At 38.1% G+C, this 23,406-nt stretch overlaps 1 protein-coding gene across 3 annotated transcripts in view; it reads left to right on the plus strand.

Moving 5' to 3' along the window:
• The window catches only part of LOC110291392 (EGF-like and EMI domain-containing protein 1), a 562,504-nt gene that overhangs the window by 403,153 nt on the left and 135,945 nt on the right, over positions 1-23,406 (plus strand). The gene's annotated exons all lie outside the window — the stretch shown is intronic.

Consider the following 23,406-nt stretch of genomic DNA (forward strand, 5'->3'; position numbering starts at 1 on the left):
ACTGCTGTTTCCATTCAGCTTACCTGCTACTCCCTTGGGAAGGTAGGGACGTCAGAGGGCTTCCCTCTGAAGGCACTAAGCAGGGTCTCTAGCCTTCAAAGGTCATGTGTGTGACTCCGTTTTCTTCTTTGTCTTTTATTTTTATTTATTTTTCTAATTCACTCTATTCATATGCCTTATCATTTCATAAATTCAGGCATCATTATCTGTTGATTCTGCTTGGTTTTTTTTGGAGGATTGTGACTAGGAAAATATTTTAATTCTCTTGTGGACATTGATCTTATGAAATCTCACTTTCTGCCTCTCCAGCGAGTGTAGTGAGACAAATGTGAATAAAGAGGTAGAGAGAGTAAATAAAAGAAATCCCTAGTGTGGGAGCTAGACGGAGGTAATGACTTCATAGAGATTTCTCAGTGCACTGGCAGCTTGGATGGTTAGTCTCCTATACCATGGCTTGGATATGCTATAATATGGAAGCTTTCAGATCAGTGGCCAGGGATGGTCAAGTAAGAGAGTATCTGACCTTCTGAGATTTGCATTCTTCAGGGAAGGCCCTTCTGGGGAAGCATAAATTCACAAGGGCAACACTGTTCCTTCCATTCACTCACTTTCTTGGGTTAATATCTAACTTCGGGTGTGGATGGTAGTAGTGCTGCAGTATAGATTCAATATCAGAGGTGTCCAAGTTAAAAGAGAAAGATGACAACACATACTGCTCAGTGACATGTTGCTGACCTTCTCCTGTTCTGACAGGCAGTGACCTATGTGTTGTCCTTTTGCTGAAGATTGTCACAATCATCAATTTCATTGTCATAGAAGCATTTCACATGTCTAGCCCAACTAGTCACTAAGGCTAGATATAACAATTCTATTAGCATTTTATACCCATTATTAGCCTGGCAAAGCAGATTAGACTGTATACCTCAGTTCCCTGTTATCTGTTTCTTTTATATTTGAATCAAGATGCTCCATAAACACTGAAATATTTAGCAAGTAGTGTTTGGACAGTGTTGTCACACAGTTGGCTTTTTTTTTTTTTGACATTTTTCAGGACCAAGAACTGAGAATAGGGATGTGGAGGGAAGCCCCTTTCCCATAAAGAACCTCCCCTCCCTACCGCGCCCCCAAATCTCATTAATCTTAGTAGATTTTGCTTTTATTTCCTGATGTAACTGTTTAGTAGAGACTGTAATGCTCACTAGTTATGGTGCTAGCTCAGTTGCTGATGACGTGATGACTTTAAACATGTTCACATGCACAGTGTTGGTGTGAGTACACAATTCTCACCTCAAAGAGAGCACAAGATCATTTATTCTTTATTCACTTATGAGTGACCGTGGCCCCATCCTGGAAACACTGATTTAGCTTCGGCCATGTTAGCTAATATACTAGCAGTGCCATGAAACTTTTTAATAACAGAAAAAGGAAAGTGTTGGAGTCTGCTCCTAATGCTTTGATTCAATAGGGAATCTGCATGACCAAACACTAAAGGCCCTTTTCCCCAGTTGTGTTTTTTTTTTTTTTTTGATCAATCAATAACTATGCCAACAGCCAATGGCTGGGCATGGGGTGGGTGGGGGTGGAACCCTTAGACTTTTTCAAGCTAGGATGCAGAGAGAAATAGTGAGAATTGCCAGGATGCAAGGGGAGATAGAAGAGGAGAGCAACAAGAGAGACAGCCAACAAGCCATATGAGACTTAGGATACGTGGCCACTGGCCACTTCTCCAATTGGGCTGGGGTATCAGGGGAAGATTTAGTAGTACCCAGCCTTTGAGGTAGCCAATGCATTTTAAAAATAAGCTATGTATGTGTGTCTTTTATTTGCTGATCCAAAGACAGCTTCTGTGTAGCTGTTTGAGTGTGATCTACCAGGAAGACAAAGCAGTGAAGCAAAAACCCACCACTACAAGAAAGCATCAGTTTAGACCCTTTTTAGTGCATTGGTGGAAATATTAGTTAATTAGGTCACAAAATCTGGGAAATCTTGTGTTATCCACTATGCCCAGGCATTGGCTGTTGGCATCTTTATTGATCAAAGTTTTTAAGTTTTTATTCCAGTTATACAGTTACATGCATATTTAATAGTCCACTCCACCTATTTATCCATGGATTCATGCATTCAGTAATTCACTCATACATGCCCTAAAAATCCCTGTCCTAAGAAGTGTGCATCATGTCAAGCAAAGAACAGGAACTTTAGTTCTCTTACATTTAGTAGTTGTAAAATGTAAGGTTAGTTACTTAGTATAGGTTAGATTTCTGTCATCTATAAAACCAAGATAGCCATACTTAGTGTGATAGAGACTCAAGGATTGGACAAAATCACTGTGACAGTAAAAATTCTTTCTGCTGCTTCTTTGTAACTTCAGGCAAAGAGATGGATGTGTGTGTGTGTGTGTGTGTGTGTGTGTGAGTGTCATTGCTGGTCTCCCTCTGCCTCCTCACCTTCACTCACTCCCCTTTCTCCTAGAAATGGAATACATTACCTCAAGTACAGTTTTGTGGAAAGAAAATTGGCCATGGCTTTGGGCTCGCCTTGTATTTCCCCTTTGGGATCTGGAAATTGGATCTGTGAATGCCAGAAGATAATGACTGCTTCCATTAACCCTGCTACAATGTGTGTTTGGGCAGAACTAATCCCACACAGGCAAAACTGAGACCACAGTCTCCACCTGTGGTCAGACAGGTGGTTTACCCTATGAGTCCAAACAATTTTCACCCATAAGTTCTATTCTCAAGTCTTAAGTTTAACAAAATCTGCATTGATCATGTCTCCATCTGACAATTTTGGGTTAGAATTAGTTAAAATTCAGCCAGGCGACATATCTATCTTTTTTAACCTTCTCAAAATACTAATGAAACATTCTCCTAGTGCATAAGAGATGCTCAAGAAAATGCACATAAGTTGTTCTTTTTTTCTCTTTATTTCCTTCTATAATATTTGTTGTTGAAGGTTAAAAAATATGGCCAGCAGTATTTTCCCTCTCCAAGGAGCTTCCAGTTCAATAAAAGAGATAAGATGGGTATACAAACAGCCCTACTATAAGAGAGTAGAGTAAATATGAAGCAGGAAAAAGCAAAGTGCCAAGGGGCTTGAGAGCAGAAAAAGATCACCCAATGCTGAATTGAAATGAGCTAGAATGGGTCCGGCACAAATTAGTGTCCCGAGACTGAGTTTCCTCCTTCCACTTCCTTAATAAAGTTCCCTATTAGAAATTCACCCATTACTTCATGGCTTGCTGTCTCACTTGCTTTTGATTGACAACAAAAGGCAACTGGGTTCTTAAACAACAGAACTGTCAGGGCCGCAGCCATGGCAGCCTTCAGAGAAGATCTAAGGGCATTTTAGTACCCAAGTCTTTCAGACTAGAAAGGAATATCAGAAAACTCAAAACTGAAGCTTTGCTGTGAAAATTAAAACCCTCTCAATCTCTTTTTAGTCCCTCCTTTTAAATAATTAAGTAGTTTTCTCCTAATAATTCAAAAGAATCATTTCACACACACAGTTTAAGCAATGAGCTATATATTATCTATTATATATATATGTGTGTGTGTGTTATATAAATATATGTATATTCATATATATGTATATTAAATAGAGTTTAGCTCATACAAAGTCCCAGTAGGAGCGGGCTCCCTCTACAGGTTTCATAGGAACAGAAATGAAAAAAAAAAAAAAAGATGGCTGTCTATCACCTTTAGAGATTAAAAAGGGTATGTTAGCCAAATGTGGCACAGCCAACTAAGGAAGGAGGAGTTGTCTTGCTCATAATTTTCCATCTTGACTGGCAAGGAGGGTCAATAACTTTGACTGTTACTGTGGCAGTGTGAAGAAGTTGGCCATGCATCCAGAGTTAGGAAGCAGAAATGAATATGAGTGTTCAACTTTCTTTTGTCCCAGGACTCCAAGGCCATCCTCTAAACTCCCTCAAAGACACTCCTGGAGGTATGACTCCTAGATGATTACAAATTCAATTTGAGTTGACATGGAAGAGTCAACGTCACTTGGAGTGTTCCTTGTATTGGTATTCTAAGAGACAGAGGACCCAGAAATATGCTGTGTTTCCTGGAAAGGACGGGGAAGTTACACTCATGATACCTTAACAGTATGGCTTCCTAAACAAGATATGAAGAATGTCAATACTAATAAATATACTAACTTGGGGGTATAAGAATCTGATTACTTTGTCTGGAGGGATAAGTAAATTTACCCAGGGATGATCCCCCTGATTGGTCACCTACTATTAAGTGATCATTCCTGAAATCATGTACATACAAGCAACGCTAAATTGACTCAATAAATTTTATTTATATACTTATTCAAATATATGCAATAGTACAGACAAAGAGGCCATACATTTGAGAAGGTGTGTGGGGACATGAAAGAGGTAAAAAGGTAGGAACACAGGAGGGGTTGAAGGAAAAAAAAAAGAAGTAAGGAAATAATGTAATTATATTTTAATTAAATTTAAAAATACAATTAAACATAACAGCAACCTTCTGCCTCAGCCATCTGTGACAATTTCAAAGACAACTAATCATGGCATGGATGTACGTGAGGATTTGGGGAGCTGTAGAGAGATGATTTTGTGTATTGTAAGGATGTATCGCCTATCAATTAAAAAACTTATGGCCTGTAGGAAAGGGTAGAATAGAGCACGGGGCATCTGGGAAGCAGAGAGAATTCTGGGATAGAGCCAGGTGCCCAGGATCTACTGGGGAAGATGGATGTGTGGTGCCAGAGCACTGATAGCCAGCCTATTTTATTGTAGGTTAACATAATTGGATTATTTTAAGTTTTTATCAAGTCAGAGAAGAGCATAGATATATAATCAAGGTATTTGTAGATATACTTTGAGTCTGAGTCTTATTTCTGGGACCATGGGGCTTTGAGGAAGAACCAGGAACTGATTTCTACAGGGTGTTGTGTAAGGAGATTAGGTGGGGAGCACCTGCACTGAAGAGGCAGGATGCAGTATGGCACAAAACCCCTTGTTAATGTACGAGTAATCATCCAACTGGCAATATGAGAGACTGCTTAATGAGGAAGGCTCTTGCTGGCCAGGAACATGCCTAGAAAGGGGAACGATATGAACCTTGCCTGCTCTCTTCTTCACACTAAATAATGATGACCCAGTTCAGAGTTGAGACAGAGAAGAAAAGAAACGAGATGCTACCTGTCCTTCCGTCTGTGAAGGATTAAGGTCAGAGACAGGGGACAGACACAGGAAAAACAATGATCATTGAAAGTGATGCATCGCACAGCTGTAGCCTGTGCTGTAACTAAGCACAGGCTGCTGTGTTGTTAGGTTTTCTAGTTCCAACAAGCTGAGCAAGTGGGACATTTGCAATAGCACAGACACCCAAAAGGCGTGTGACACAAAGTCATCTACCTACTTCATGTACGTTTTCTTGTACATCAAATATTTCATGTACGTTTAAGTATTTTTGCATGTTCAAAATGGTCCCTTGCTAATTCATCAGAAATTGTTGGCTATAGTTAAAAGATTATCATAAGTTGAGTTCCATTAGAGATCAAATAAGCTGACTTGACATCATATGTTTTACACAAGGAAACTGGTAACTCCACATGCAAATCAATGATTAGAGAAGATTCAAGTCTCCAGAATGCAAGGAGCAGGAACTCCAAGCCAGTTATCTGGTTATTCATAACATAGTTCCTTAGACTATAAATAACCATCACATTTAAAGGCCTGATTGATCACTGGAAAATGCATTAAACCTGCAGCCAAGAGAACTGGGCAAGTTGCATTTCATTACCATTGTCTTTATGAAAAGTGAGTTGAGCAGGGGAGGGGGGAGGGGATAGAGGAACTTGGGTGGGGGGACCAGGAAAGGGGATAACATTTGAAATGTAAATAAAGACAATATCTAATTTTTAAAAGTGAGTTGATTTAACCTTGGGAAAGAATAAGTAGGCCTGGGAAAGCAGAACAGCTGTGTAAAGGGGCTGTGGTGAACTCAGTAATTAGGAGACAGCCAGGTCACACAGTACAGTGTGTCTTAAGCTCCAGTGTGTGTGATATCACCACAGGACATATTCAAATACACCTTCTGCCACAGCACGTGTGAAGATCTGAGCTCCTGGAGAGGTGGTACTGTAGCTCCCTAGACCACATTCTGTGTCGAAAAGCTTAACTTCTTTCTTTCTTTCTGTTGGTTTCAGAGATAATTAGAAAGCATTTGCTAATTATAATGTAGGTATAATGAAGGGGTGTACAAAATGGTGTGAAATGTAATCTCTGGTACTTTAAAAAGATAATTATATGAAGACACAACTCAAGTGCCCTATAGTTCATCCCCTTAAGATTTGCAAGTCCTCCATGGTTTTAGCAGACTCACACGTTCCTGCAGTTCTCACTACAGTCAATGTGAGGACGCTGGTGTCACTGAATAAAGAAGCATCTAAGATCACCTTACCTCACTGACACTCCTTTGGATCTAAGAAAATGAGAATTTACTTTTAGTCACTAAGGACCTAAAGACTTTCCCTCACCCCAACCACCAACTCTCTATGACTAGAATTTTATAGAATGCATCTTCCTGTAGCCTACTTCTTTCACGTATCATATTTTTTAAATAAAGTTCACTCCTATTGTAATATGTAGCAATAAGTACACTCTAGTTTATAACAGAGATTCACTACTACCTTGGAAATCTCTATGCAGACCAGACTGGTCTCAAACTCTGAGTGCTAGGACTAAAGTATATGCCACTATGCCCAGCAACAGTACTTCATTTATTTTTATACCTAAATTATTTTTATAAAGAGACATATCATTTCCCGTCTGCACCTTTGTCAGCTAATGGGCAACAGAGGTGCCACTACTGTGGACATATGTCATTCTCATTTACACAGAAGTGGGATGGATGTATATTGAATGGCTTAGCTACATGGCCTGATAGAGATAAGGCCTCTTGGATTGTGCAGGGTATATTATTAGTGTATGTTTTATTAGAGCTTCAACTCAATTTGTAATTCTGTATGGAAATGGGCAGGTGCAGTTTGTACTTTTTGATGGAGCATCTCAGAATTGAGAATGATCTGATGAAACTGAGATTTCTGATAGCCTTTAAATTTGGGATGGTTAAGGGAGTCAGACTGCCCAGCTATTGACATCTACATGCTGTGAGTGTAGAGAATAAGCATATTAGAACCATAGGAAAATGGAAATATCAAGGTCTTTGTAACTAGTGAAAATAATATAGATCAAAATATTGAATGATATATTTCACATGTAATAAAGAATATCTTTCTTTTTAATTCTCAATTTATTTGGGGGATTATAATATAATAACATCCTTTACCCCTTCCCTGTCATGACCTCTTTATTCATTAATTGTTATGAAATGCATATATGTACAGTACATACATATGAATTCCCAAGTACAGCCTGATCGATCTATAAAATGTTTTATATATATATATATATATATATATATATATATATATATGTGTGTGTGTGTGTGTGTGCTGACCAATAAGTGAATCTTTAAAACACCTTGGTCTTGGGTGTCACAACTAAATCAGATTTCTGAACATGTCTATTACTTTACAAAGGCTTCCAATGCATTTTATTATTTAAAAATCTTCACTGGGTCTCTACACATGAATCTGCCATAGCTTTGATATTCCCATCTGGCAGTGCCTGCTTTTCCTCTTTCTTATGGGCCTCTGTTTTCTTCTTGTGCTAACTCTTAGTTTTGTCCATTAAAGCCTATGTAAAGTCATTAATGAGAAGTAAGATAAAAGACAGAACATTCTGCTTCATGTTTTCATTAATTATGTTGCTGGGGCATAATATTTATCAGTGCACAAGTCTAGTTGTCAACAAGTCTTCTCTTTGATGAGATGACCTATCTATGTGTTTATTCCTCTTGCTATTCCTAGCATTTCACTTTGTTATGTCAATGAAAATGAAATTGCCAGCTGGTTTTCAGGGAGAAGTGAGCAACGACTGTTTCATTAAAGAAAGGCTATACATATACATATAAGCAAACAAAATCAATACATGCTTTAAAATTTATTTTTGCTTAAAATGCATTCTTTCTTGAAAAAAGTATGGTTTCTTTCAGGATGAGAATGTGAGAATGTTGAGTATAAGTAATAGTTCCTAAAGGAGAATAAAACATGTATGTATATGTGTATGTGTATTTGCATATGTATAGATATATATGTGTATGTATATATGTATATGTGTATTTATATATTTGTGTGTATGTATGTATGTGTATGTGCATATATGTATGTATATATATTTGCTGTGTATGTGCATATATATTTATGGGGGGTGAATGCATATATATGTGTATATATACATATTCATATATATACACATACGTGTGTGTGTGTGAAATTTATTGTCATCAAGGTATAGAGAACATTCAGGTACCAGTGTCGTTTCAGATGTGTAAGTGTAATCCTACAGCTTTACAAGGGGTGCTTGCCATACACTCTGAGAGCTGGAATTCTGAGGAAGACAGTAGTGAGTGATAAGTAGAAGTTATGATGTAAAGATGTAAAATCTAACCCCTCTCCCAAATTCCACAGTTATGATTAGGGCATAGATCATCTTAAAATATCAGAGAGAGTGACATAGAGAAAGCACATGCCACAGATGAGCCCTCCAGATGTGCCAGGGACCACGGTGTCTGCCTGTACCTTCAGATACATTTGAAGAGACTGCTTTTTATTTAGAGGTTCTGTCTGCATCTTGTGAAATGAATAAATAGATTCACAGACCTCTAATGTACTACCTTGTAGTCAATATATATGTGTTGAGGAACTGCCCATCAATTGTTCATATCAGTAGTCAATCAGCAGCAGATTTTCAATAGGAAAACAGAACATGAATGGGTTTCACAAGCAATTCCTTGATTCCATCATTCTTCATTGGAGAGGAATAACCATAGTTTCAAAAAACATTTTTGGTAAAATTATCAAAACTTACTAATTAATTAAAAACACAGCTTGGGGCTGGTGTGATGCCTCAGTGGCTAAAATCACTTGCTGTTCTTGTTTGGAACTCAGGTTTGGTTCTCAGTACCCACATGGTGGCTCACAACTGTCCATAAACTCCAGTTCCAAAAGATCTGACACCTTTCTCTGTTCTCTGTTGGCATTAGGCACATGAATGATACATATACGCCCATGTAGGAAAACATTTGTATGTATAAAGTTAAGTATATCCCTTTAAAAATCAGAATAGCTGAAATTCTAAACTCAGAAATTTTTGTTGTTGTTTTTCATTTTTGCTCATAATATAAGTTATATTTATAATGCTCATTTTGTGGAATAAAAATACTTAAGTGTAGATAAATATATGATTCAAATTCTTAACCAACATTTTATGTGTTTGTTTAATGAGTATACTTCACATGAGCTTACACAGTAACCAAAGGTTGATAGAAGCATCAGAAATGATTATTAAGGCATAGCTGTCTTTGAGATGCTGCTTCTCATGAATCCTTTCTAATCATATGCTATTGATGGGAACAAGAGATCCAAAGAAATCAAGGTCAACCTCTTGGAGAGGGTAACAAAATCAGACATATTTGTTTTAAGTCGACACACATCAAACAAAACAAAACATAAAATTAAATCTATTTCCAAAGACCTCCTTACATATTTTAAGGAAATGTTTGGCAAAGCTAGGTTTACACCTCTGTGATGTGAACACTCTGAGGGCAAGAGAAGTGTGATTAGGAATTTGAGGGCATCCCTGTGTATAGAGTAATTTCAAGGTGGCTACATGAGACCCAGACTCTATCAAACAGAGTAAAAGGAAAGAAAAGGTAGAGAAGACTTTGACAAGCAACATTGGTAAAGTAGAATTATGGAGAAAAAGAAAATGACATCTACACATGCCCAAGGAAAGAGCCTTACTCAAAACTATGCACAATTGAATACATAAGGCTAATTTTCTCACTGGTTAAGTTTCATCTCATTCCATTTGTCAAGGCTCTGGAATGGCTTCTAATTTAACTTCTATATATACTTGGGTCAAGCCAATAAAGTATTGAAAAAATTAAAGGATGCTTTCTATGGCAGAAGACTGAAGTAATAAGGAATTATTAAGAAACAAAGTACATTCTAAATACTACAGTACTTTACCCATTGTATATGGACACAGACATAAAGAACTTCTCACTGGAATGAGCCCCAAACCATGTTGAGAAGCCAGCATGCTCACTGATGACAGAAAGGCCCCAGTGTGGGAGGCTTGTGACCAGTGTTCAGTGAATGACAGAATAGTCTCTGCATGAATTTCAACATCAGAAGTTGGAAATATGGCTTTATTAACAAGCAGATATCTGCTCTGTATGACACTGGAGAAATTTCAGGGAGATCACTTTTCATTGTGCCCTAGTGGGAAGCACAAAAAGCTGGTAGTCACTGGGTTATGCCTGCCACCAGTCACTGCCACAGGCAGATGGGGAGGAAGCCCACTTGTTCTGCAGGTGCTAGAAAGGCCACCTGCTCCATAGAAGCTGGTATTGGAGATGCTGAGTGTAAGGCAGAAACCTGGTAGTAAAAGTTAGAAGCCATCCATATTGGAGGAGACAAAAGCTGGAGAAGCTGACTCTGAGAAGCCTGAGCAGACTGCCAGAGCCATGTGCTGATTAGGTCACACATGGAGAGGCCATTTACTTTGAGGGTCCAGACAATGAGCAAGCTGCACTAGGAGTTTGTCCATAAGAATAGACTAGTTTCAGGAAAAGACTGTGATTACCTCACAGTGTCTTACCACTTACTCTACAGTGCCCACTAATAACAAGGCCCAGCATCACTGTTCACTTACAGAAAGAAATTAACCACAGTCTCATCCATTCTCACAGATAAGGCAACAAGAAAATTGAGAGCAAGGGGTTAGTATGCCAGCAGTCAGCATGCTTTCCAGTGATGCACCCTCACCTCACAAAAGAATGAGAATTCTAAGTGCCTGTCCTTTGCCATGATTTGGATACTCTCCTGAAAGAAATGATGTCCTCACTACTCATTGGCCAATGCTGTTATATGGCTTGCATGGGCCAATAGCACATGGGTGATAGCAGTGCAGCATCCATTTCAGTCATAATAGAAGTTTTAAATGCAAGTTCACTGTTCAGTCTGGAATCCTGTATCTAATGCTTTTTCTGTGTTTATAGAAAAGGGCTTGCTAGTTGCTGGTTGGCTTATTATGATCATGCTATTCAAATTATGACACAAACTTCCAGTCCATCCTTCAGTGTATTGAATTCAACTGCATCAGGGAGTATAGAAAGACAGGGCCCACCTTGGACCAAAACAGAATTCATCAGTAGTCATATGAGAGAAGTCTTTTTTTTTTAATTTATTTATTTAGTATATGTAAGTACACTGTAGCTGTCTTCAGACACCCCAGAAGAGAACATCAGATCTCATTACATCTCACTACAGATGGTTGTGAGCCACCATGTGGTTGCTGGGATTTGAACTCAGGGTCTTTGGAAGAGCAGTCAGTGCTCTTAACCTCTGAGCCATCTCTCCAGCCCGAGAGAAGTCTTGAGAAACAGTTATGCGACGTCATATTAGCCTTCCATGGTTACAATTCTGAAGGTCAGAGATGAGAATATCATTGTCATCCTTGATTCCTTAGTGTGCAGAGGAATCCTCTACCTTACTTTAATTCTTATTTTGCCAATTTTGATGATGTACTGCCAACATGAACATTGATTTCATATTTTTGTTATCAAATATCCTCAATTTGTTTTGGACATTGGTCTGTAACTTTTGATTCTACTGTTGTTGGTGGTGGTGTTGCTGCTGCTACTGTTGTCATTGTTGTTGTTGTTGTTTCAAGACAGGGTATTTCTGTGTAGTCCTGGACTCACTTTGTAGACAGACTGGACTCAAACTCACAGAGATATGCCTGCCTCTTCCTCCCAAGGGCTGAGATTAAAGGTACACGCCACCACAACTGCTGAACTTCTGGTCCTAGTGAAACTCCATAGACTTCTCTATGTCCTTTTGTTGAGGAGATAGGTTCCAGTTAGCAACATTGGGTCACAAACTTCTCATGGAACATTGCTCAGCTTGATTTACCCCCCCTCATACCAAATGAAGACTCAGTATCTTTATTTGTCTCTGTTCTCATATCACTTTGGACAAAAAGTTCATTAAAACTTCACATAGTATGCTGTCTCATTTCTCATTTTGCCCATATCTCTCATTGGCTTAAGATAACTTGGAGCTAAGGGTCTTGGATTAACTTTGTAATATCTCTGATCTATGACTTGAGGAGAGCCTGGTTTATGGCAAAGTGTCCATGTAGGATGAATGGCTGGACAAATAGATTAATGCTATTGGCAGATAAAAATGGTCAATTTCTATGAAAAGGTGTTTCTTACATAGCAAAGTATTATCTTCAGAATATAGCACAGTACAACTTGCATACCCAAATCAACAGCAAGAAGTCCATTGGTTGATAAAATCTTTATCTGTATAATCCTAAAATTATTGATAGATTTCTAAGGCTCAACCTCACAAGCTTACATTCATGAGTTCCTCAAACATAATCTATAATGCTTGAGCACTAAAGTATTTTTTTTCTTTGAACAAGGAAGACAGTGCTTGTAATGGGATAGGAAATGAAGTTTGACAGTCATAGGGATTTTATACTCTGGGTGAAAACCTAAGTGACAAAGAAGTCTTTGACATAACATACAGATTGTTCTGAAACAAACTTTAAATTTAAAAGTCATGTGAACTGAATATATTCTAAATCACATGGTTTCAACATTTCTTTGCTTAGGATGGTGTATGACTCAGATTTTCGAATGTTTTTGAACAGGCAAGCTATTCAGTGTATAAATACGTTGTGTCATGCTTAAGCTTAACCTTGATCATGTAAAAAATGTATGTAATTGTTGAATACACTTAAGAAATACTGTATCAGCCAAGCTGTTCCTGTTTGACTTTCCATGGGAATATTTGCCTGAGTAAATGTTACTCTGTCCATTGACTTGCCTGCTATGTGATATACATTTTTTCATACTAAATTCAGGAAATACAGATATCAGGAATATATCAGGAAAAATATCAGGAAAAACAGATATCCCTAGGACCAGCTATATTTTTTATTGGTATATCAAACCATGTTTTTCATGAGACGCCTAAAAGCTACAGCACTATTGAAAAATCCTTGTTTCTTTGGACTCATTTGATATACCCTTAATAAAGTTTAAAAACAATCCATAGTAGATTTCTCAGGAAGCTTGGAGCTGCCACCACTCTCATTAGTACTCCGATTTTAAGCACTGTTTTTGGCATGAATATTGGCAAATGTTAGTAGGATTGTTTAATATTGAAATACTGGTGGCTGAAGGGACAGGATGCTCAATTATTCAAAAAAAAAAAAAAAAAAAAAAAACCAGACAGTTAGGTTGCTATTTAGAGTAGCTTAACAAACACAATTGCACCTTGTCTTTACTTTCAAAGGGCAGGCTTGTATTCATTTCCTCAAATATGTAGTTCATTGAAAATGCCAACATTTCTAAGTGGTTTTGCATGAGAAGAAAGAGTTGATTGAAACAAAAATACCGCTGGCTTGTTAAAACAGGAATGTTTTATGATTGACAACTAGTTCACACAACATTTATTCAATTGGCAATATTATATAAAAATAAAAAAACATATCCCCTGCCTCACCTACTGTTTTCAGAAAAGTCAAGCAATTAGATTCATCACAACCATTGTCTTTTTGATTCTGTGGGATTAACTATCTGCAAGGGTATGCTTTTGGTCCCCAGCATGCTTGCAGATGTGTTCCCTTACCTACATTTCCTTAATCAGAGCATGTTAGCAAAGGTAACCCTGATGGAATCTGCTTGACGAATGAGAAGGGAGCCCTTGTTAATGTGGAAATCGTCTGCCTCAGTGTCACTTAGATGCTTACATAAATATAGGAGCGAAGGGGCAGTCAAGCCGAGTTCCTTGGAATTCATTTGCAGTAAGACCACTAAATTAGTGGAAATTTAAGAGAATATCCATCTAAGGAAGTCAGATAAATCTGACTTTGGCTACTAACTTGCCTGCTATGTGACATATACTATTTTCCCAGTAAGCGCAGGTCTCCAGATCTGCATGTATGGTTCTTTGAGTTCTAGATGCAGCACCATGGACAGTGGAGGGCAACATTCTTCCAACCACTTCTTTAAAGTGTATTAGTTTCATTTTCATCTTACATTTGGTTTGTAAATTAATACTAAGAATCTTCAAAATGATACCATTTACTCTCCTTACATTTTAGCATGCTTTCTTGCATCCAGTAATGACTATTCACAATGAAAATGAAATACAAGTTTATTAAATTCTAAACTCAGAAAACTATTTTTTTTCTTTTTATTGGCAGTGAGGGGGAACACAAAGCATGGTTATCATACGAGTATCCTCCTAGCAGATTTAAACTAACAAGCAGATGTCATATACTTTAAAATTGTCACTTGTTTGTCCTCCGGAGCGTGACCTTGGATCTTCCTCTTATATTCAGCTTTGATTGCACAACTCAGACACCCCACTCTTTGGAGATAAAGCTGGGAAGGTGCTCACTTCTAACATGGTTTTAAAAACATTTTGGCTCAGGTGTTAATTTGGAATTATAGGATAGAGATTTGAACAAATGAATTGCCACTGCTTGATTATATTAGCTCTACTTTTTAAATCAGTATGTCTGATTCTCAAATCTATTAATTTCATATTATTATCTGAAATGATCTTAAAGGCTTCAGGACATTAGTCCAATGATAGGTAAAAGTAACGAAATATGTTATATTTTGAAATCATTATCCAACTTGCTTGATTGGCAGACCTCAATGTTTCATTCCTAATAATTACTTAATCTGGCATGAGACAAGTAGGACCAAATGAGATAATTGAGCATCCTGGATTCCTGGGTGCCATTCAGTAAATGGCATTCTTCATGGCACTGTGAGCAAAACCTGGGAATGCTACACTCACCAACCTTTCCTGGGCATAAAGTAATACTTGCTCATTCCCAAGGTTTGATTTCACTTTAGGGATTCTGTTTACATTTACTTTTTAGTACTATTTGTCACAAGCTACAGTTATCTGAGAGGGGACAACCCCTATTCGAAAGAATGTCTCCCACAAGATTACCCTGTAGGCAAGTCTGTGGGGTTTTTTCTTGATAGATGATTGATATGAAGGTCTCAGTCTCCTGGGCACAAGGGCTCTTGGATGCTATAAGAAAGCAAACTGAGCTGTCGGGAAAAGGATGCCAGTAAGCAGCATTGTGCCATGGCCTCTATCAACTCCTGTCTTCAGGTTCCTGTCTTGAGCTCCTGCCCTGACTTCTTCACTCAGTAAGGAACTGTGATATGAACATGTAAGAAAGATTAAACCCTTTGCTCTCCAGGTTGCTTTTGTTCCTGTCTAGAAAGCAAACTAAGACACTTATCTTAACTCCCCTCAGCTGTTTCTGCAGCTGTATATGCAGAGACCTGCAGCTTAGAGTGTTATCACCACAGTGTGCCAGGCAAGACCTGGGCTTTTCCCATAGTGCTTTATGCATTGTTTTCTCTCCCTTATTATGCTATTAACATTCTCTAGGAGAAATTTTACACTCTCTTTTGCTATTTAAAACGTTGCTGCATGGTTAATACTAATCTTAGTGTGTTATTTTTATTACCCAAGAGTCAGAAACAATCCCTTTGAGGTTAATGAGACATTAGGATGGCTTCGGGATTTCATATCTAGGTTACTCTTTTTTGAAAGCTATATGTAAGAATGACTTAGAACCATTCAGAAGGATTTAGGGTATGATTTATAATATGATATAGTTAAAATACTATACACACACACACACACACACATATATATATATATACAAATAATTTGAACTTTCAGGTATAATGTGGTTTTTTTTTCTTTTGTGTCACATAAATGATAATACTACCCAAATTTGCTAAGAGCATCCTGATTTGTATGAGCATATTCTTTTTAATGAAGATGACTTTTTAAAGATGTTAAGTTTTATAACATCTACATGAATTAATTTTAAAACAATATTATTCAAAAATTATAATATTTTTCCTAGAAATATGATGTTTTATAGGGTAAGAAGGCAGAAAAAAATTGATACGATGAAATAATTTTAAAGACTCAGTGATGCAAAGAGTTGCCTTTTTAAAAGATGTTAATTGAATGATAGGTTGAGTATACCAAGTGAAGTAGCCACCTCCTTTACTGTCTGATGTTTGGCAAACTAGGAGGTAGTTCTTTGCTTATTAGATAATAATAGAGAAAGAACCCAGTGTCCAGTGGCTGGGTTCATCTTCAAAGACATGACTTCTGCCGCCGTGTCTCTATTAAGAACCATGGACATAGAGTAGTATACTCCATTCATTCATTGTCTAAACTGAAACACTTGGAGAATAAAGGGGCAGAGGTAGATACATAATTAAACATTTATTGTTGTCAGTATTGAAACATAAAGAGGCATCATTTTTCATACCATAAGCATTTTTACTCACAATAAAGGATGAATCTGTCAGTGGAAGCACACTGAATTCGTGATAGTGTGCCCAAGGTCTGAGGCAGCTCTCAGCTTCCTAAATCAGCTAGAATTCCTCTCATTTCTCTACTTACCAAGTCAACTGATAGTATACTGGGGCAATAGTGTTTGGGGAGCCAACCCTATCTAAATTTTTGAAGGACATGGTTATCTTAGCTAATGTATGGTTTACATCTGTACTTCTTGAAATTGGTGAGAAGGTTGAATTGAATGGAGTAGTATACAGAGAATTCTAACTACCCTACCACTTCAAATCCCAAATAATAGTAGATTCTCCTTTTTGCCTTTTACCATATAAAACCCCCTTCTACAAAATTTACACAACACTGCCTTGATACTACAGTTAGAATTTCATATGTACATCTCATAAACATAAAATACCTTGAGTGCAACCCCCTTTCCATACACACACACACACACATCTGTTTGGGCTCAGCCTAGTCCTGAGTTCATAAAAATTAATTCTGGGGCTTGAGGTGATGTCTAATTCATTAGTGTCTTTGCTGCATATACATCACTTTCCCAGTTCAACCCCCAGCATCTATGTAAAGGAGTTGCTAAGGAGATGCACTCATGTGATTTCAGAATTGTAGAGGCAGAGACAACACAGTCCTTTGAAGTCACTTAGACAGCTGGCTAAAACTAATTGGCAAATACCCTGTTCTAGGAAAGTATCCTTTCAAAAACAAAACAAAACAAAACAACCAAACAAACAAACAAAACGAAGTAAAAGACAAATGAGAAAGAGACCTGGATTATACCTCTGGCTTTCATACCTGTGTGCACACACATGGACATATAGATACAGAGAGAGAGAAAGAGAGAGAGAAGAGTAAATAGAAGTGAGTTGTAGCTAACTGCATGTCTATGACTCTGAAAAATGAAGTATCTTCTTATGGTCAGTGCTGCTTTAAAAGGAAGAGAGAATGTATATTCCAGGATGGCAATTTTCTTGCTTGTTCAGCTTGATGGCCATAACTGTTAAAGGGCTGTGACTTTCTTTGTTCATAGTGACAAGGCTACTTCCTCATCTTTAATTTGGTTTCCTGAGTAGATCTGCCCCCCGGGAACATGAATCACTGTGAAGAACAGTCCAGGTTATTAAGCCACTAATATATCCATAAATAGGAGCTCAGGTGAGCCGTATATTCTTGGTCTCTCAGGTCCTCTATGTCAACCAGCATAGGCAAACCTCTGACTGCCCCCTGCTGAGTCTGAACATGAATCAGACAATCAGGCTGGCCTCTGTACCAACATCTCTCCTCTTAGGTCTGCCTGTCATCTGACTAGATGTGCCTGCATTCTCACACATTGAAACAGCCATGTCAATATGTACCCTGACCTTTTAAAGGGCTGAGTCCTGTGCTCAGTTTTATTTTAGCCTCAGGTTATCTGGCTTATACTTTTTATGATCTTAACTGACTACATTAGCCAACACGCTGTGATTCACATCATCTAACATAAAACAAGAAGTATTAGCATTCAGATTTCTACTTATAAAGGAAAAAGGGACCAGAAAGAGAGATTATTATTTTCTCATGATAGGTAGGTAAGTCAAGGAATCAGCCTCTTAACTCCACTCATATCTTGTATAGTAATTCTCACAAACTGTCCAATAAAGAATTCAAATTGAAATGAGCAAAGAACCACAGGAAGGCTTTCTTTTCAAATTTTAATAGTATTTAATAGGGATTTTGTAGGAGATAATAGCACTGTATTTGCTTTATAGTGTGTGTGTGTCTGTGTGTCTGTGTCTGTTTCTCTGTGTGTCTCTGTGTGGTATCAAACATGTGTTGAGGCTTAGATATAAGCTTCATTGAATATTTTAATGGATATTTCAAGCTGACTCTAAGTTAATTTAGTATTTTATAGAGTATTATTTACAGGGCATAACTGATGTTTGCAGACAAGATGAATCTGGAGTGTGTGTGTGTGGTCTGTGTGTGTGTGTGTGTGTATGTGTGTATGTGTATTGAGTATAGGTGTCTCTGCAGGGTAGAAGAAGGTGTCAAAGCCCTTGGAGCTGGAATTACAGGATTTTGTGAGTCAAACTCAGTTCCTCTCTAAGAGCAGAGAACATTCTTAGCCCCTGAGCCATTTCCAGGGGAATCTGTTTCCCCTTGTAGCTTCTGCAGGCTCCTGAAACTCATGGTACACATATATTCACACAGGTAAGTAAATACACATTAATACAACATTTTTGTTTTTTTAAAGAAAACAACGTTGCCAAGTTCAGTGTGGATATGCATAGAGTTAGCAGCCTACAAATCAAACTTTTTTGACCTAGTATTTGAAAGGAGCCAAGTCACTGGGATACTAAGAGCTCTAACACATATGGGTTTGTTAGTTTGTCAGTGCAAGTAAATAGAAAGTGTGTAGCTTACACATCAGCAATTCTTTCTAGAATGGCTCAGTGGTTAGGAAAGTCAAAGGTTACAGGGCCCTACCCTTCTGAAGACACCATAGGAAGGTTTGTTCTAGCTTCTCCCAAGACCACAGTGTTACAGTGTGACACAGTATCACTTTAGCAGTGAACTTATTTCTAGCTAACATCACACCTGGTAATAGGTGCAACCTCATTACTAGCTATAATAATAATGGTTTTATTTCTTAACTAGAAAGGAGAACAGTTTAATCAGACTAAGGCCAACTTCCCTGTCTGAAACCAGAAGCTAGCTCAGAATTTCTGGAGCTCTGAGGGGAGGCTTCAGAGCCACAGATGATAAGTTAAAGCTAAGGCAGTGTGTTAGGTTCCAAGAATGGCTGAAGGCAGACCCCAAACTCAAACAGTATGCAACAGCAAAGAATGTGTTTATTCTGCAGAAACAACCAGCATGCGGGGATTAACCACAGCAGTGATGTTAGTACATGTTATGTTCATTCTACCAATTTTTGGTGAGGCCGTGAACAATTCCAGGAACTGACTCAGCTCCTGCTCTGTTATCTCCGTTGGGTCAGATGGCCTAGGAACTGACTGAGCTCCAGGCTCATCCTCTCTTATGTCAGGGCTATCAGTGATTAACGACCCATTGTTAATGGCTTTCCTGGAGTCCAGATTGTTTTCCTAGGAAGCTGGAAATTTTTATCCCCAAGTTTTAGGACCTCTCAAGTGCACCTTCTTCTTTGAAGACTGTCTTCATGAGTACCATTTCCAGGAATGTATGTTCCTCTGTGTTCTGTGACAAGACTTTTCCTGGGGAGATACAACACACATGTCTACTCCCCCAGATAGAAATCTCACAACAGACCAAACTATAGATACCACTGAAGCCCAACTTTGTGAAATAATGAATTGCATTGGGGTTACTTATAGGAGGAGAAACGACTCAAAGACAACTGTATCAACAAAGTTCACCCCAGCATGGATAAGAGTTCACAAAAACTGGGAATCTCAAGCACAGCTTGTAGACAGCTCATTAGGATGCTGAATGTCCATCCAAGTGATTCAGTTGTCTATCCTTCTTCCAGACAGCTTAGGTGTTCTTAGAGACTTCTTTGTAGCTTAGCATCTCTGAGACACTCAGCTGTCCATTTTGCTTAATGGTGGCAGGAGTCAGGGAGTAGGGAGCATATGGTAGGTGTAGGAGGGTTTGAAGCTATTTTTAGTTGTTTCACTTCTGTTGGAAGTGCAGGAAGGGGTGTTTCAATCATGGGGAAACTGCTACACAAGAGCATGGTGAGGAACTTTTTCTAAGGAGCCCATTGCAGGCAGCTGTCAAGTCTAATGGAAGGAGGTAGTTCAGAAGGAAAGAGACCCATTTTCATGCACATTGAATTCAACAACTAAGATATATAGAAAGAAGAAAACTAGTAGCAAGAACAAGGATTAGAATCTTTGGAGTCAGAAGAAAATGTACTTTTATCAACAAACACATAATCGTAGGAAATACCTTTGAAATAACATATTTTTTTCCAGGACACACACACACACTATCTATCTATCTATCTATCTATCTATCTATCTATCTATCTATCTATCTATCATCTATCTATCTATCTATCTATCATCTATCTATCTGTGAGGATATCTATCTATCTATCATCTATCTATCTATCTATCTATCTATCATCTATCTATCTGTGAGGATATCTATCTATCTATCTATCTATCATCTATCTATCTATCTATCTATCATCTATCTATCTGTGAGGATGAGAGTCAAATGAGAAGCAAGTACTACTTGTAGTGGTTGGAGAGTTGTAATGTACTAAAATTAATGTTAAAGTGTTGGGAAAGATTCATCAGCAGTTAAAAGTACTTCATGCCCTTGAAGTGGACCTGAGTTTATTGCTAAGCACCACTAGCTCTCAGCTCACAATTGCCTGAATCCAGGTCCAAGGTTTCGATGCCTTCTTCAGGCCTCCTTAGGCACCCTTAATTACATGACACAGACTCATAAACACACACACAATTTAAAAAAAAAAAAAAAAAAAACAAAGTCTAAAAAAAAAAAAAAAAAAAAAAAAAACAAAGTCTTTAAAATTAAATTCATACCCCTTAGCCTCTTAGAGCAATACCTTAAGATATGAAGAGAATGAAGAAAAGTTTCTAAAAAAAACACTAGCGAAAAGCCATGTTAACAAGGATGACAGGGAATTTATTACAGTAGAATTTATGGGAACACTGACACTAAAATTTGTGAAATGATGACTGCAGTAAATTCTGAATATGTGTGAATTTCATATGAGAGGTTCACAAAAATATAACCCTGCATTCCTCCAGGGGCAAAAGTTCTCATTCAGAAATGCTATTTAGGAACTTGTGTGAGTTTCTGTGTGTGTGTGTGCTTGTGTGTTTGTGTTTATAAATTTTTGTTTACAGAAACAGAAAGTGATTTTTTTAGACTAAAATATTTATTCGCAGCAAGTCCATCTTTCCCATGGCATGCTTAAAGAGACCTTCACTTTGCTAACAAAGGCAACCATGTGGGTATTGGATTATCTTACATGCCCTAGTTATCAAACATTATTGGAATACATTTTGATGTAGGGTTTATGCATGTCCTATATTAGTCCATGTGTGGGGAAGAGCCTCTCTGTGAGGAATTACTTTAGGGAGAATATTAATTGTTGTTTAAGAATTCTTATATACTTCAATTTTAAATAAAATTGCCATGATAAAAAGAGTTTGCCATCTTTCTTCAATGGTGCAAATACCTTAGTTGGCATTTCTCTAGATTGGTATAGTACCCAGACTTCTGTAAAATGCAGGGAGAGGCATTCAGGTAGCTGTTAACAAGAAACAGCTGTTTTCTGTGAGAGATCAATCATTATATTCTGTATTCCTTATTCAATAACCTCTTTTTAACATGTCATGTCCTGCTGGGGTAGTTTTCAGGGGGCCTACCACATAACAGGGCTGGACACAGCTTGAGGTTTGAAACAGCAGACCTCCAGCTATAGAAAGGAGTCCTGCATTTTCTTCTCTAATGACTCTGCTATTATAATAATAATGGCCTTTACAAAGGCAGAGGGAGACTGGAGATGGGACTCTACTTGCAAAGAGAAATTTGCTTGTGTTAAGTGGGGGTGGGGGAGGTCTCTAGAGGACTTTTTTTTCAGCTCACTTTAATGGTCCCAGCTCTTTTGTTGTCAAGTCTCCCTTCTCCTCAGGATAGTACCTTCACCTTGGTCAACACCCCTGTAAGTCCCAGTGGTCTCCACTCCATCAAAAGCACACTGTGAGAAGGAGCTGATATCAAGGACTTAATTTCTACTCTTGCTCGCAGTAAACTCTCACAGAACTGCATTGACTTTTTATCAGTCTGCCTTTTAAAGGGATTTCATACAACCTGAAGTGGAAAATAGGCCTATTGGGTTTGGGGACTTTCTACTTGACACCCCTGAATAATAATAATAATTAATAATAATAATAATTAATAAAATAAATATAATCAAACTAATGGCAAAAATAGAAACTTTAATGAGAGGAACCAGCCGGGAATTCATCATTTCATGATTTATCTCTTTGTTCCAAGCTCTGTGATGTTATTCCCGGCAATTCTACTAGCTATACACACACTGAGTTCCATTTTTCTAGCTCAGTCTTCCAAGGAGGCTTACTTTAAAGTTGTTAGAAACACATATGACCAGGCATTTCCAGAGACCAAGTAGCAGAAACTCACCTGTGCTAGAGCCTGGCAATCTTAAAACAATCCCTCCAGTTGATAAACTGGATGACAGGTGTAGAGAGCAACAGGAATAAATAAAATGTGCCCTTTCTGATGGACTGGAAATTGGGCCATGTAGGAGTACATGTGATATGCTCAGTGATTTGTGTTGGAAGCAGTGGCAAATCTGTAATGAATCATTTTACGTAGCTCTGGGATGGGCTGGCAGGGGCTGGCAGGGGCTGGTGTGCCACCTTCAAGGTCTGTGTCATCCAGATGCTTTCGGATTGTTGGGTAAGAAGAAGGTCTTTAACTCATTTTACCAGACCTCAGTGCTCTGCGACAGCAAGACCAGGGTCCACTGATGGTCTTGTGTTAGTGAACCAGAAGGTACTTCTTTAACTCCAGTTCCTGTCTTGTAAACATAGATCACTGTGTTTACATCTTGATTACTTAGATATGTGTGGAGGAGGGATGGAGCGAGGGAAGGAGGGAAAGTCTATTTCATGTAGGTATTCTAGGAATCACAAATCAGGGTAGTCTAACGCACAGTGAAGATTGAGGACATAAGCATTAGAAACCAACCCAAAGCAGCAAGAGCTGCTACTCCATAGAGCAGATCATAACAAATACACAGCCCCAGTATTAGCTGGCTTTCTCTCGAAAATTGCTGAGACTAGATATTGGAAAGCTAAAGGTCTGGCTTTTATTTTCACTTTT

The sequence above is a fragment of the Mus caroli genome, chromosome 3 (assembly GCF_900094665.2).
Source record: "Mus caroli chromosome 3, CAROLI_EIJ_v1.1, whole genome shotgun sequence".
Classification (NCBI taxonomy): domain Eukaryota; kingdom Metazoa; phylum Chordata; class Mammalia; order Rodentia; family Muridae; genus Mus; species Mus caroli.